The sequence below is a fragment of the Oncorhynchus tshawytscha genome, linkage group LG11, assembly GCF_018296145.1.
Source record: "Oncorhynchus tshawytscha isolate Ot180627B linkage group LG11, Otsh_v2.0, whole genome shotgun sequence".
Classification (NCBI taxonomy): domain Eukaryota; kingdom Metazoa; phylum Chordata; class Actinopteri; order Salmoniformes; family Salmonidae; genus Oncorhynchus; species Oncorhynchus tshawytscha.
The window spans coordinates 30,527,970-30,543,978 of NC_056439.1; the positions used below are offsets into that span (position 1 = coordinate 30,527,970).

At 40.4% G+C, this 16,009-nt stretch overlaps 1 pseudogene; it reads left to right on the forward strand.

The window, feature by feature from the left end:
• The first annotated feature begins 13,304 nt into the window (after positions 1–13,304).
• Positions 13,305–14,505, forward strand: LOC112262164 (annotated as a pseudogene).
• The last annotated feature ends 1,504 nt before the right edge of the window (positions 14,506–16,009 follow it).

Sequence of the window (16,009 nt, forward strand, 5' to 3'; positions counted from 1 at the left end):
ATTCTCTGATCCACCTCTATGCAAACGACACCATTCGGTATACCTCTGGCCCTTCATTGGACACTGTGTTAACTAACCTCCAGACGAGCTTCAATGCCATACAACTCGCCTTCCGTTGCCTCCAACTTCTTTTAAATGCAAGTAAAACTAAATGCATGCTCTTCAACTGATCGCTGCCCGCACCTGCCCACCCGTCCAGCATCACTACTCTGGACGGTTCTGACCTAGAATATGTGGACAACAACTAATACCTAGGTGTCTGGTTAGACTGTAAACTCTCCTTCCAGACTCACAATGAGCATCTCCAATCCAAATTGAAATCTAGAATCGGCTTCCTATTTATTAACTTGGCTTTCGAAGACCTTAGAAAGGCAGGGTAGGATAGACATAGGTCTGTAGCAGTTTGGGTCTAGAGTCTCTCCCCCCTTGAAGAGGGGGATGATCGCGGCAGCTTTCCAATCTTTGGAAATCTTTGACGATACGAAAGAGAGGTTGAACAGGCTAGTAATAGGGGTTGCAACAACTTCGGCAGATAATTTTAGAAAGAGAGGGTCCAGATTGTCTAGCCCGGCTGATTTGTATGGGTCCAGATTTTGCAGCTCTTTCAGAACATCAGCTATCTGGATTTGGGTGAAGGAGAAATGGGGGAGGCTTGTGCGAGTTGCTGTGGTGGGTGCCGGGCAGTTGACCGGGGTAGGGGTACCCAGGTGGAAAGCATGGCCAGCCGTAGAAAAAGGCTTACAAAATTCTCAATTATAGTGGATTTATCGGTGGTGACAGTGTTTCCTAGCCTAGCCTAGAAATGGGGGAGGTTTGTGCGAGTTGCTGTGGTGGGTGCCGGGTAGTTGACCGGGGTAGGGGTACCCAGGTGGAAAGCATGGCCAGCCGTAGAAAAAGGCTTACAAAATTCTCAATTATAGTGGATTTATCGGTGGTGACAGTGTTTCCTAGCCTCAGTGCAGTGGGCAGCTGGGAGGAGGTACTCTTATTCTCCTTGGACTTTACAGTGTCCCAGAACTTTTTTGAGTTTGTGCTACAGGATGCACATTTCTGCTTGAAAAAGCTAGCCTTAGCTTTCCTAACTGCCGGTGTATATTGGTTCCTAACTTCCATGAAAAGTTGCTTATCATGGGGGCTATTTGATGCTAATGCAGTACGCCACAGGATGTTTTTGTGCTGGTCAAGGGCAGTCAGGTCTGGAGTGAACCAAGGGCTATATCTGTTCCTGGTTCTACATTTTTTGAACGAAGCATGCTTATTTAAGATGGTGAGGAAGGTACTCTTAAAGAATAACCAGGCATCCTCTACTGATGGGATGAGGTTAATATCATTCCAAGATACCCGGGCCAGGTCGATTAGAAAGGCCTGCTCGCTGAAGTGTTTTAGGGAGCGTTTGACAGTGATGAGGGGTGGTCGCTTGACCGCAGACCCAATACGGATGCAGGCAAGGAGACAGTGCCCATCAAGTCTATGACAATAGAGAATGAATTGTAAGCAACAAAGTGTGTTAAAGTGTGTTTGTCAAAATAATATCTGAAAATGTTAATTGATGAACATAATACTTCTATTTACAATAGCAATTTATGATAATGCAGTTGAGGAATATTTCATGTACCAACACCACATGTAGGGCGGACATAAGACATTCCCACATACAGTATACACCTTACATAGAGGCATTGTTCAGCTATGATTTTACCACTTAGAATCCAGAATGGATATGACAATGGGGCCAGCACAGGACGTAATACACCCTTACAACAATCTACTTTTTGATATTCTTGACTTCTTATCTGGTAAACTGCTACTGTGTGTCAAGAAAGGAGCCCCAATTAGGGGTTAGTGTACTTCAGTAAAAATGGTCTGGTTTAGATTAAAAACTTTTGCCCTGTGTCCGTCTTCATAGGGGCATGAGAGACTAGTCAGTGGTAGAATTGAGTTGGCACTTTATTGGACCAAACACCCACAGACCCACAAGGTTGAGGTTACTTACTCATGGACAGTAATTATTATTTTTTTAAAAAGCGTTTTACATTGTGTCTTCTAACTATCCAAGAATAGGATCCAAAGTGTTAGGACATATTTGTTCCTATAAATACAAAGGAGGATGTCTCTCCTCATACTTCCAGCACTTTAGTGGGACTGCCAGACTGTGTAAAAACTTTATGATGGGACCGGCAACTGAGTTTTCATTGACTAATCACCACGGAGACCAATCAGTAGAGAATACATACAGGTCAAGGGTGCCAATTGAAAGTCAAGGGGTGTGTCTTAGCCTTTTGGATTACTCTCTCTTTACAGAGAACCCCTGTGGTTCAAGTTAAGAGCTACCCTTCCCCTTTCAGTCTGCTCTGCGCATGTCTGAAAGTGACAGAGCCAGCAGCCAAGTTTTTCACAGTATGTCATAAAAAATTATGACACTTATGAATGTATGTAAAATGCTAATATGTATTAGATCCAGTACAATGGAATAACTATTTAATTATTTATTTTATTTTTATTTCACCTTTATTTAACCAGGTAGTGTATAGTCCACTGACTATATAAGGGTCGTCAGTGGACATTCTGAACCTTGTTTGAAGTCAGTAGGTCACATGACCAAGGAGCTATTGAAATGTTAAAGTTTGAAAAATTTATGTAAAAACATGTGAGTTGAAAATTGACAAACTAAAGAGTGTGCAATGTGCAGGCCCACTGAGTTTACATTCTGAACCTTGTTTGAAGTCAGTAGGTAATATGAGCAAAGAGCTATTGAAATTCAAAAATGTAAATAAATCATTTAAAATAGTGTGAGATGTAAATCGACAAACAAAAAGTGTGTGCAATGTGTGTGCAATCTATGCCATCGGATTAGCTACAACCAGTTTTGAAAGTTTTAGGAGTAATGGTTAAAGAGCTATTGACATTTTTTAAATTAGATTTGTCACTATGTTGACGGTCCCTAACTGCTGTTGGTGGACAAGGAAAACTACAGGCGAATATCCAGCCTGAAACTGTCTTTACCTCAGTGTTTCTGTACAAGTTGGGTGAGTCAACATATTTTTCTACTTGTATGAACTCACACACGCAAACATAAATCAGAACCATGGAAAGCCACATCATATTTAGCTTATGTTGATTGGACTAAATTGTTTTTTAAAATTTTTTAGTTGTCACTGACCAAAGCCCAGCTCAGCTAATCCCTTCCAATGTGACGCATAGTTGTCATAATGCTTCAGCAAATGTACATTACACCAGGGGCGTTGGCAGACACAATGTAAGTAACCTAATTTATGTCCTGAATGCCTCTGCTGATCCTACAGCAATAGTATGCAGTAATCATGTGCCTATAACCAGATTTATACTGTTAGCACTGAGCCGGTGTGCCCTAGGAGGAAGTTCATTGTGTGCAGTTCACCCTGCACTAACATCAATAGCATGAGCATATCTACTTCTGCTAAGCAATACAAACAAGTAAGCATCCCAGAAGAAAAGTGCTCAAAATAGCCCACGTTAACATTTCAAATCAAATTTATTTGTCACATACACATGGTTAGCAGATGTTAATGCGAGTGTAGCGAAATGCTTGTAACTTTGAAACAAGGTTCATGAAATCAATAATTTGCCAGTAACAGATGACATTCGTATTCTGACTATCTCTGAAACCCACTTAGATAATATTTTTGATGATACAGTGGTAGCAATACAAGGTAATACCATTTACAGAAAAGACAGAAATGCCAGTGGTGGAGGTGTTGTTGTTTATATTCAGAACCACATCCCTGTACAGCTTAAGGAGGATCGCATGTTAAATACTGTTGAAGTAATATGGCTACAGGTTCATCTGCCTCACCTCAAGTCCATTCTTGTGGGAAACTGCAATATACCACCAAGAGCTAACAGTCAGTATCTGGATAACATGGGTGAAATGCCTGATGTATGTGATATCAACAGAGAGGTATATTTTCTGGATGATTTCAATATTGACTGGCTTTCATCAAGCTGCCCACTCAAGAAAAAGCTTCAAATTGTAACCAGTCAACCTACCAGGGTAGTTATAAACAGCACAGGAATGAAATCATCAACATGTATTGATCACATATTTTCTAATGCTAGCCATATCTAAGAAAAACCCAGTTTCAAAGGCTTGGCCTAATATAGTGTATAAGAGGTCATACAATACATTTTGTAGTGATTCCTATGTTGTTGATGTAAAGAATATTTGTTGGTCCGTGGTGTCTTAATGAGGAGCATTATTCCAGTTACTAATAAGCATGTACCTATTACGAAAATGACTGTAAAACCGTTAAATCCCCGTGGATTGATGAGGAATTGAAAAATTGTATGGTTGAGAGGGATGAGGAAATGGGAATGGCAAATAAGTCTGGCTGCACAACCGATTGGCAAACATATTGCAAATTGAGAAATCGTGTGACTAAACTGAATAGAAAGAAGAAGAAACTACAAAATGAAACAAAGATAAATGACCAAGAATGATAGTAAAAAGCTTTGGAGCACCTTAAATGAAATTGCGAAAAAAAGCAATCTCTGCTCTATCTTTCATTGAATCAGATGGCTCATTCATCACAAAAGCAACTGTTATTGCCAACTACTTTAATGATTTTTTCAAAGGCAAGATTAGCAAACTTAGGCATGACATAACAGCAACAAACGCTGACACTACACAACCAAATATATCTGACCAAATTATGAAAGACAAGCATTGTAATTTGGAATTTCATAAAGTGAGTGTGGAAGAGGTGAAAAAAATGATTGTTGTCTATCAAAAATGACAAGCCACCGGGGTCTGACAACTTGGATGGAAAATTACTGATGAAAATAGTGGACGATATTGCCATTCCTATTTGCCATATTTTCAATTTAAACCTACTAGAAAGTGTGTGTTCCTAGGATTTGAAGAGAAGCAAAAGTAATTCCACTACCTAAGAATAGTAATGCCCCCTTTACTGGCTCAAATAGCTGACCAATTAGCCTGTTACCAACCCTTTAGTAAACCTTTAGAAAAAATTATGTTTGACCAGATACAATGCTCTTTTACAGTAAACAAATTGACATCAAACGTTCAGAATGCTTATAGGGAAGGACATTCAACAAGCACAGCACTTACAGAAATAACAGATGATTGGCTGAGAGAAATTGATGATAAAAATTGTGGGGGCTGTTTTGTTAGACTTCAGTGCAGCTTTTGACATTATCAATCATATCGGTCTGCTGCTGGAAAAATATACATGTTATGGTTCTATACCCCGTGCTATATTGTGGATAAAGAGTTAACTGTCTAACAGAACCCAGAGAACAGAACACAGTGTTCTTTAATAGAAGGTAGAATCAAGAATTCCCCAGGGCAGCTATCTAGGCCCATTACTTTTGTCAATCTTTACTAATGACATGCCACTGGCTGAGGATTGCAACATCCGCATACATGTCAGCTACTACAGCGACTGAAATGACACTTAACACTTAACACTTAACAAAGAGTTGCAGTTAGTTTCAGAGTGGGTGGCAAGGAATAAGTTAGTCCTAAATATTTCTAAAGCTAAAAGCATTGTATTTGGGACAAATCTTTCAATAAACCCTAAACTTCAACTAAATCTTATAATAAATAATGTGGAAATTGAGAAAGTTGAGGTGACTAAACTGCATGGAGTAACCCAGGATTGTAAACTGTCATGGTCAAAACATATTGATACAACAGTAGCTAAGATTAGTGAGAAGTCTGTCCATAATAAAGCGCTTGGCTTCCCCAATGATTTTACATACGGACTTCTACTGATTGTAACTTGTTGCTCTCCCATCAATTGCTAAATTTTTTCAGTTTAAGACTCCCCCTTATCACTTTTATTTCAGTGGGATTTCAAGTAATCGTAATTCAACTCAACTTAGTGCCTGACAATTTCCAATTGATTAACCACTCAATCAAGGTTTAAGAAGTAACCAGTCATTAGTCACTTAGGACATAGTTTCTTAGCATTTACTTAATAGTCTGGCCAGACTGGCCTTACTTATTTAAAAGACAAGACATTGTATTCAATGCACATGCTCAAAATGAAAATGGAATTCAAGGCTAAGTCCAGTACAGCTCAGTCTTATTAGATGTGTTGTCTTATTCTAAGGGCTCTATATTATAAAGCCTAACGCAATGGTAAATCTTAGGTTATAGGTTTGGGGGTGTGTCAGAAATATTTGTGCTATTTTCACAACCAGAATAATGTGCTCCATGGCTAAATATGTGGTTGCTTTAATCCGTGTATTTAGTATTTTATGTATTGTGTTGTCATCAATTCCAATGAGAATGTTAGTCCATTATAGCCTACAGAAACAAAATAACAAAATATAGGATATCCCATATTTGCTAAATATGTTGAACATGTTTTCAGTCCACATTGTTCTAATTAAATGCATGGCTTCAATATGGAAATATATTGTTACATAGCATTCACACTGATATAAGCCTACAGTAGGCCTAAAATGCATTATGTCTGAGCCATGGACCAAACGGTGTCAATAATCAAGATTAAATTCACTATTCATAAGATCTAAAAAGACACGGAATAATTCTAATCAAAGTCTAATAAAACAAAACAACTTGTTTTAAATGATCTAAATACAGTTACAGGCACCATAATTGCCCCCCGTGGTCATGTAATATTAGGCCTAAGACAACATTGACTATGGAGGGTTTTTGCACACATCCAAACTTTTCACAGGAGCTTGAAAAAGATCCAATATAAAGAGAAAGTGGAAATGTCTACTTAAGCAATGTGTGTGTGGCATACAGTGCATTCGGGAAGTATTCAGACCACTTCCCTTTTTCCAAATTTTCTTACTTTATTTACAGTCTTATTCTACAATAGATTAAAAAAAAAATCCTTATCAATCTAAGCACAAAACCCCATAATGACTAAGCAAAAACAGTCTTTCAGAAATGTTTGAAAATGTAATAAAAAACAGATACCTTATTTACATAAGTATTCAGACCCTTTGCTATGAGACTCGAAATTGAGCTCAGGTGCATCCTGTTTCCATTGATCATCCTTGAAATGTTTCTATAACTTGATTGGAGTCCATCTGTGGTAAATGCAATTGATTGGACATGATTTGGAAAGGCACACACCTGTCTATGTAAGGTCCCATAGTTGACAGTGCATGTCAGAGTAAAAACCAAGCCATGAGGTTGAAGGAATTGTCCCTAGAGCACCAAGACAGGATTGTGTCAAAGTACAGATCTGGGAAAGGGTATTAAAACATTTCTGCAACATTGAAGGTCCCAAGAACACAGTGGCCTCCATCATTCTTAAATGGAAGAAGTTTGGAACCTCCGAGTCTTCCTAGAGCTGGCCGCCCGGCCAAACTGAGCAATCGGGAGAAGGGCCTTGGTCAGGGAGGTGACCAAGAACCCGATGGTCATTCTGACAGAGCTCCAGAAGGACAACCATCTCTGCAGCACTCCACCAATTAGGCCTTTATGGTAGAGTGGCCAGACGGAAACCACTCCTCAGTAAAAGGCACATGGAGCCTGCTTGGATTATGCCAAAAGCATCTAAAGGACTCTGACCATGGGAAACAAGATTCTCTGGTCTGATGAAACCAGGCTTTGGCCTGAATGCCAAGCGTCACATCTGGAGGAAACCTGGCACCATCCCTACGGGGAAGCATGATGGTGACAGCATCATGCTGTGGGGGAACTTTTTAAGTCTCAGGGACTGGGAAACTAGTCAGAATCGAGGGAAAGGTGAACGGAGCAAAGTACAGAGAGATCCTTCATTAAATCCTGCTCCAGAGTGCTCAGGACCTCAGACTGGGGCGAAGGTTCACTTTCCAAAAGGACAACGACCCTAAGCACACAGCCAAGACAACGTAGTCGTGGCTTCAGGGCAGGTCTCTGAATGACCTTGATTGGCCCAGCCAGAGCCCAGACTTGAACCCGATCAAACATCTCTGGAGAGACCTAAAAATATCTGTGCAGCAATGCTCCTCATCCAACCTGACAGAGCTATTTAAATGTTTTAAACGTTTGCAAAAATATCTAAAAACCTGTTTTTGCTTTGTCTTTATGGGGTATTGTGTGTAGATTGATGAGGGAAAAAAACACAATTAAATCCATTTTAGAATAAGGCTGTAATGTAAGAAAATGTGGAAAAAGTCATGGGGTCTGAATACTTTCTGAATGCACTGTATGTATGCATTCTGGAGAGAGATACACCATATCTTCGCCACACACCCTTCCCCTTCTTCTTGATGCAACATTTTAAATTATACTCAAGACACAGTATCTTCACACATTTTAGGTGCTTTTCACTGACAGCTGCAACTCAATCTGCTAGACCTATTACCACGCGCACTACCCAAATTGCGGGCTTCCCAAATAGGATGAGGCCTACACACTTGGGATTTGAAACAATCCACACCCCAAAAAATATAAAGATGCTAATGAACCTCCGTGGCTACGTCATGCTCCCTGGTTTAGCATTTTGAATGATTTTAGACAGAAGTAATTATATAATTTTGGCAAAACATCAATTTAATTTAGGGCAGTCCAGCATCATAACAGTGCACTGTGCACCTGCCAACTTTCCTTTCCAATTCGCAAGAGGTTGAAACCAGAGGACTGTATATAATGACGAGATGCTCATGTCTCTGCTTAAACATTGGGAGTCTTTGTCCCAAAGACGGCAAGACAGGCGACAAGTTTAGGTCTGCATATTATTCCCATAGAAACACATTGGGCTTACAATGGACAGAGTTTGGCTAGAGTGAGCTCGCTTTCGCTTCACGTCTTCCTCTCTGCTGAAACTAAATCACCGGAGAAAGCATCCAAGCGAGCAAAACAGCGCCCCTCTATGGTTGTGTCTACACTTGACACTTACATGTGACTTCTGATATCAGAATACAAAGATAGCATTGGAAATATGGGTCTAGCCGCTTCAAGAAGTGGTCAGGGATGCATTGTGTGCAGATTTCCCCTCAGGCTACCGAAAGTGCATAACTACAATGGGCGACATCATCAGCACAAGTCTCCAGAAAAGTTTTGTTTTGGGACCGAGAGGTAAACTTTTCATTATAATGTTGGAGGAAATATGTTCCTAGCATGCAAGGAATGTGTTTGCTGGACTCAGAAATGCTAGCTAATATTTCGAAAAACAAATAGAGTTATGCTAACCCATTTGCAATCCCTTTAGCGTTGCTTGCTAGCTTGCTGGCTATCTACAGAGGTTAACTGGCTAGTTAGCTACAGTAGTTAGCTACTGCCATCAGTAGTTGTTCTGTTATTAGTGTCCCTCTAGGCCAGGTAAAGTCCTATTTATCAGGTAGGGAGCAAGTAGTAGAGGTTAATGGTTCACTGTCACAGGTAAAACCAATGAGTTGTGGCATTCCGCAGGGGAGCGTGCTTGGGCCTCTACTGTTTTTACAGCATATTAACAATATGAAAGATGCTTGTTCTTGTCATCTTTTCTTTTATGCGGATGACTCTACACCTCTGGTGTCTCACAAAAGTAAAACTATGTTGGAGACCATACTTAGCACAAAGCTTACTAACATTAGAATATGGCTTGGCGATAATAAGCTATTTCTGCACTTAGGTAAAACTGAGGCAATTAGCTTTGGGTCTAGACCTAAATTGAGTAGGTCGTCTGAAATCAGAGTGGAGTTAAGGGGTGAGGTGCTGACTACTAAAACCTCTATCTGCAGGGTTGGGTAGGTTACTTTCTAATTGTAATCCGTTACAGTTACTAGTTACCTGTCCAAAATTGTAATCAGTAATGTAACTTTTGGATTCCCCGAACTCAGTAACATCATCTAATTACTTTTAGATTACTTTCCCCTTAAGATATTAGAAGAAGACATATATAAATATTAGAGTTTACATAGCTGCCCATAAATGGATGTTGCATGTTACTTTATGGGTTGGTTATGTAGCTTTCTTCTAACCCATTGCTTTCTACTACAGATAATAATACAGGGTACGACACATAACGAAAAAGACATTACAGACGAAATACTTTACAATTGACATACATTTAAAAACATTAACATGTAGTGTGTGTGTGTGTGTGTGTGTGTGTGTGTACACACATCAGTACATACACACAACAAGTAGGTCATATGGGGGAGAGGCGTTGTGCTGTGAAAAGACCCCTGGTGGCATGTCTGGTGGGGTAAGTGTGTGTGTACTGTATGTAAGTTGACTATGCAAACAATTTGGAATTTCCAACACATTCATGTTTCTTATAAAAACAAGAAGCGATGCAGTCAGTCTTTCCTCAACTCTTAGCCAAGAGAGACTGTCATGCATGGTATTGATATTAGCCTTCTGATTACAATGAAGAGCAAAACGTGCCACTCTGTTCTGGGCCAGCTGCAGCATAACTAGGTCCTTTGCAGCACTTGACCATATGACTGGACAATAATCAAGATAAGATACAACTAGACCCTGCAGGACTTGCTTTGTGGAGTGTGGTCTCAAAAAAGCAGAGCATCTCTTTATCATGGACAGACTTACAACCATTCAATATTTTTTGGACCATGACAGTTTAGAATTTAAGGTAACACCATGTAATTTAGTCTCCTCAACTTGTTCAACAGCCACACCATTCGTTACCAGATTCAGCTGAGGTCTAGAACTTAGAGAATGATTTGTACTAAATACAATTCTAAATCTGACTGCAATTCTTTGTTTAGTGATTTCAGTAGCTGTGGTTGCTGACATGTATAAGGTTGAATCATCAGCATATACATAGACTCACAGGCTGAAATCTAACAGTACAGCTACCACAATCTTCTTATTATGAATTTATTTCAACCAATCATCAGTTAAATATGTCAGTGTATTACATTTGAGTGCCCTTCTCTATAAGCATGCTAAAAGTCTGTTGTTCATTTGTTTATAGATAAATAGCATTGTATTTGAATGACTTTGGCTTCCCTCAAGTCTGTCAGATTTCCAGTCATTCCAATTAATTTAATACCCCTTGATCTTCAACAATAGGACTTGGAAATGTGGAAATATAGATTAGCCAAATTGTTTTACCTGAGCATAATCCAAAAACAAAGGACTTATTAGCCTACTCTGTTGTTTATGCTGCTCTCATGGAATGGCATGCTTGAGCACTACACTCTTAGAAAAAAAGGTTCCAAAAGGGTTCTTCAGCTGTCCCCATAGGAGAACCCTTTTGGTTCCAGGTAGAACCCTTTTTTGGTTCCATATAGAACCATCTGTGGAAATTGTTTAACATTGAACCAAAAAGGGTTCTTCAAAGGATTCTCATATGGGAACAGCTTTTAGGTTATAGATAGCACTTTTTTCCCCCTAAGAGTGTACCGAAAAGTGCTATATGTGAAAAATGAATGCCATATGCTGCATTTACTATAGGCCTATTGTTTACATTTTTGCTGGTGACACTTTGATATCTCAATAAGCTTTTTAAGTCTCGCAAAAGTGTGCGAGTTTGAGCATGTGTCTGTTAGGCCTGTGGATTTTAAAAGTTTTTATCAGAACAAATGAGATTGAGCAAGAAAAGCCCCACTCGTGTTGTTCTCAAATTTAACTTGTTTTTGACCATATGGAGGACAATACCACCGAGGAGTTTAGAAGGGAGGAACTCCCTCAAACTTTATTTCATAGGCTGGGATCTGTACTATTCAGGTGTTGCAAGATCCCATTTTTCACTAGCTGTCCACAGGTCGCAAAAACAATGATAGGTAGCTTAAAATAATTCAAAAGTAATCGCAGAAGTAATCATCAAGTTTTTCAAAAGTATCTGTAATCCAATTACAATATTTTTGCTGGTAATGTTTCAAATGAGTTACATGTTTTTTGTAATCTGTTACATGTAACGGATTGCATGTAATCCGTTCCTCCCCAACACTGGCTACCTGGGATGCATCCTTGATGGAAGCTTGGGATGTTGAAGCATGGCCACTAAAGTGCTAGGGAAGGTTAATGCCAGGACTAAAGTCCAAGCTGCTTAATAAGGACTCCATGAAAGTGCTAGCCACTGCCCTCATGCAATGCCATTTTGACTGCGCTAGTACTTCCTGGTTTGGGGGCTTATCTACGCTTATGAAGGGGAAGCTCCAGATAGCCCAGAATAAGCTGATCAGGGTAGTATTGAAGGTGAGTCCACATACTCACATAGGCAGGAGCTGCTTTCAGGAATTCAACTGGTTGCCTGTTGAGGCTAGGGTGTCCCAGATTAGACTGGGTTTGGTTTACAGGAGTATTTCTGCTTCTGCACCCAGATATTTAACTGATTACTTTCCCCATGTTAGGGATACACACAATCACTGCACCAGATCAGATGTTGCTGATATGTGCTTATACAGGTTCAGGAGTAATGCTGGGAAAGGTACTTTATTGTATACTGGAGCCTCAGTGGACCACAATGGAATAAGTCCCAGACTTTATTGTGTGTTATCCTCTATGATTTTACTCATATGTATGTATGTATGTATGTATGTATTTTTCAAGTTTTATGTGTGCTTGTTTTTGTTAAATGGTCGAATTAATAAACTAAACTATCATATTTAGCCTATTCCACCACTTGTAGAATGCATACTGGGAGTTTAATATAGCTGAGGAAAAGGGAATCCGGACACACTGTGGACACGGTAGACACATTTAAATGTAGGTGTAGACGAATGACACGTTCAGAATTCCGTGATCAGAACGTGATCGTGATCAGAACTGTCAAGTCTAGAAACGGCCTATATGTTGCCCGTGTATCTGATGCTGTCTGGCCAGAAATACTATGACATGCCATAATCTTTTGGTCCTGACAGCATCAGATACATGGTGTACACATACTGAGAAAGAGAGGCGCTGTTTCGCTCCCCTGGATGATTTAACTGAGATTTAGGCATCTTTCTTGGTCAAATAAATTCTCAATATTTCAGTTGCTCAGACTGAAATTGGCATATTGGTGCATGTTTTTAAGGACACACCTCAAATATTTCCATCCCTCCCACCACAAAGCAAGCAAGCTGATGTTAGACGGGTAAAATGCTGAACCTGGCGTAAGGGGTGGAAAATGCTAGTGCGCCAGTTTTTACATGACAAAATTGCAAACTAATATGCGTTTGACACTTGCGGCTCCTTAGCACTAGCCGAAAATAAACTGTGTTTTCTTATTCTCTTATTCTGGGTGTGTTTTTTTGTGTTATACCCATGACAGAATTTGAATATCCTACCTGGGTATAATGAATACATTTAATTCCTTAAAAAAATAAAAAAAATAATTGGTGATATGAGTCATGTCTCATCCCATCTGTCTACGCTGGCTTGCTTTGTTCCTATCTCCCTCTCGATGCCCATTCAGATTGACATCCTGATTAACAATAGTGGCCGCAGCCAACATTCTCTGTCCCTGGAGACCAGTGTAGATGTGTACCAGGTCCTGATGGAACACAACTTCCTGGGCACAGTGTCATTCACCAAGCAGGTGTTGCCCCACATGATGCAGCGAGGCTCATGCAGTGTAGTGACTGTAAGCAGCACCCCTGGCAACTGTGATACTCTGCCAGTTAATATGCTCTTCGAGTGAGATCAATCATGGGCTGCCCTCTGCCCGTTTGTAGATGTACACCATCTAGACACATACTTTGAGTGAGACATGAGATAACAATCTCTTCTGTCCACAGGGCTTCTTCAATTATCTTTTCTCAGAGCTGACTTCCCAAGGATACTCATCAGCACAGTATGTCCAGGGCCTGTACTGTCACAGTCCAGAACACTTTCACAGAGGAAGTGTGAAAGATGGGTTTCACTGCAAATTTGTGAGAATTCATTAAAAGGTTTAACTCGCATGTTACATTTTTGCTGAATTCATGCTGAATGTTTGATTGACATTGGACACATTACAATTGCATCACAATTGTTGTTCTTGTCAAGATGTCACAGACACACATTCATTGGAAAGCCAATGGTCTTTCAAATAATTGTCATTCTAGTGACCATGCATTTTTGTAAAATTGTTAATTTAATTAACATTAATTTCCTTCTCATCCCTTTCCTATCTAAGGCCATTCTCACTGCTGGGGACCAACAACACAAGATGTCTACTAGTCCTTGTGTGTGTCTCATCCTGGTGGGTATAACCAATGGCGCCAAGGAGATGTGGCTCGCCTAGCAGACTATTCTGCTGTTCAACTATGTGTGGCAGTATGCTCTCATCTGGGCCTGGTTCATTACTGATGTCCTGGGCAGGAAGAGGGTGCAGAACTTCAAGGTTGGCCTGGTTTGTATTGGTTTATTGTAGGTCTCTCAACATGATGTCAATTAGAAAGTGTGTTTTTTGAGCCGCAAACTATACATTTTTTGTCTTGCTTATAGAATGACTATAACTCAGAGCTCAGTGTATTACACAGAGGACCAGCACTCTGACAGAATGGGTGAATCACACTCGGCATTGTTCATGCATGGGCTTGCTGTCACATTTCCTAAGGTGTACCTTGCCTCTCCAGGCCATGGATAGGGGGACTCTGTGTGAACAGTCTGAAAATACTTGAGGAAAGCAGTGTGGCAGACACTATTTAGAGCTGTCTCTTAGCAGCTGGGGGGCTCAGCTGTTACTGACCTTGCTTCAGTGTGATAAAGAGAAGGGGGTGGGCACTACCCAGGGTATAGCAGTGAGCATGACTGCTTCCCAGCGGCAGTAACTGACTTACTGACCACTATGTCTGGTGGCCTCTGCCAGACAGTGACAGCTGAGGGCCACGCAGAAAGGTCATGTTCTGACTGACCAGACATTTTAGTGTCAGGGTTTGGATGGACAATGTCACCCTTTGGTTCAGTTGTGTTGTAGGAATGCTCAAGATGGGTATGTCTAAGAATTATTTAAAAAATATATTTCACCTTTATTTAACCAGGTAGGCCAGTTGAGAACAAGTTCTCATTTACAACTGCGACCTGGCCAAGATAAAGCAAAGATAAGATGGAAAGAAAATGCACACTGTCAAACGTGTCATTAAACATTCCACAAAGGCAACTTAATTAGCAAGTTTAGTGTGCAGATGCCATCTAATATTTTATCAAAAGCCTCAACTTGTTTCTTGATTGACAGTGAAGTATCTTCCCAGAACATAAAACGCTGTGGCTATCTGCATTTAAAAATCTGATTTAAAAAAAAAAAATGAAGCGCTCTCTTACAGGATGCACTCTGCTTACTTTACAAATCAAATCAAAGTTTATTTGTCACGTGAAATACTTACTTACAGGCTCTAACCAATAGTGTGAAAGAAAAAGGTGTGTGTGTGTGTGGGTGGGTAAAGTAAAGAAATAAAACAACAGTAAAAAGACATTTGAAAATAACAGTAGCAAGGCTATATACAGACACCGATTAGTCAGCCTTATTGAGGTAGTATGTACATGTGGTTATGGTTAAAGTGATATATATGATGAACAGAGAGTGGCAGTAGCGTAAAAGAGGAGTTGGTGGGTGGTGGGACACAATGTAGATAGCCCGGTTAGCCACTGTGCGGGAGCACTGGTTGGTCGGGCTAATTGAGGTAGTATGTACATGAATGTATAGTTAAAGTGACTATGCATACAAGATAAACAGAGTAGCAGCAGCGTAAAAGAGGGCTTGGGGGGACACACAATGCAAATAGTCCGGGTAACCATTTGGTCACCTGTTCAGGAGTCTTATGGCTTGGGGGTAAAACTGTTGAGAAGCCTTTTTGTCCTAGACTTGGCACTCCGGTACCGCTTGCCATGTGGTAGTAGAGAGAACAGTCTATGACTGGGGTGGCTGGGGTCTTTGACAATTTTCAGGGTCTTCCTCTGACACCGCCTGGTGTAGAGGTCCTGGATGGCAGGCAGCTTTGCCCCAGTGATGTACTGGGCCGTACGCACTAACCTCTGAAGTACCTTGGGTCGGAGGCTGAGCAATTGCCGTACCAGGCGGTGATGCAACCGGTCAGAATGCTCTCGATGTTGCAGCTGTAGAACCTTTTGAGGATCTCAGGACCCATGACAAATCTTTTTAGTTTCCTGAGGGGTATAGGCTTTGTC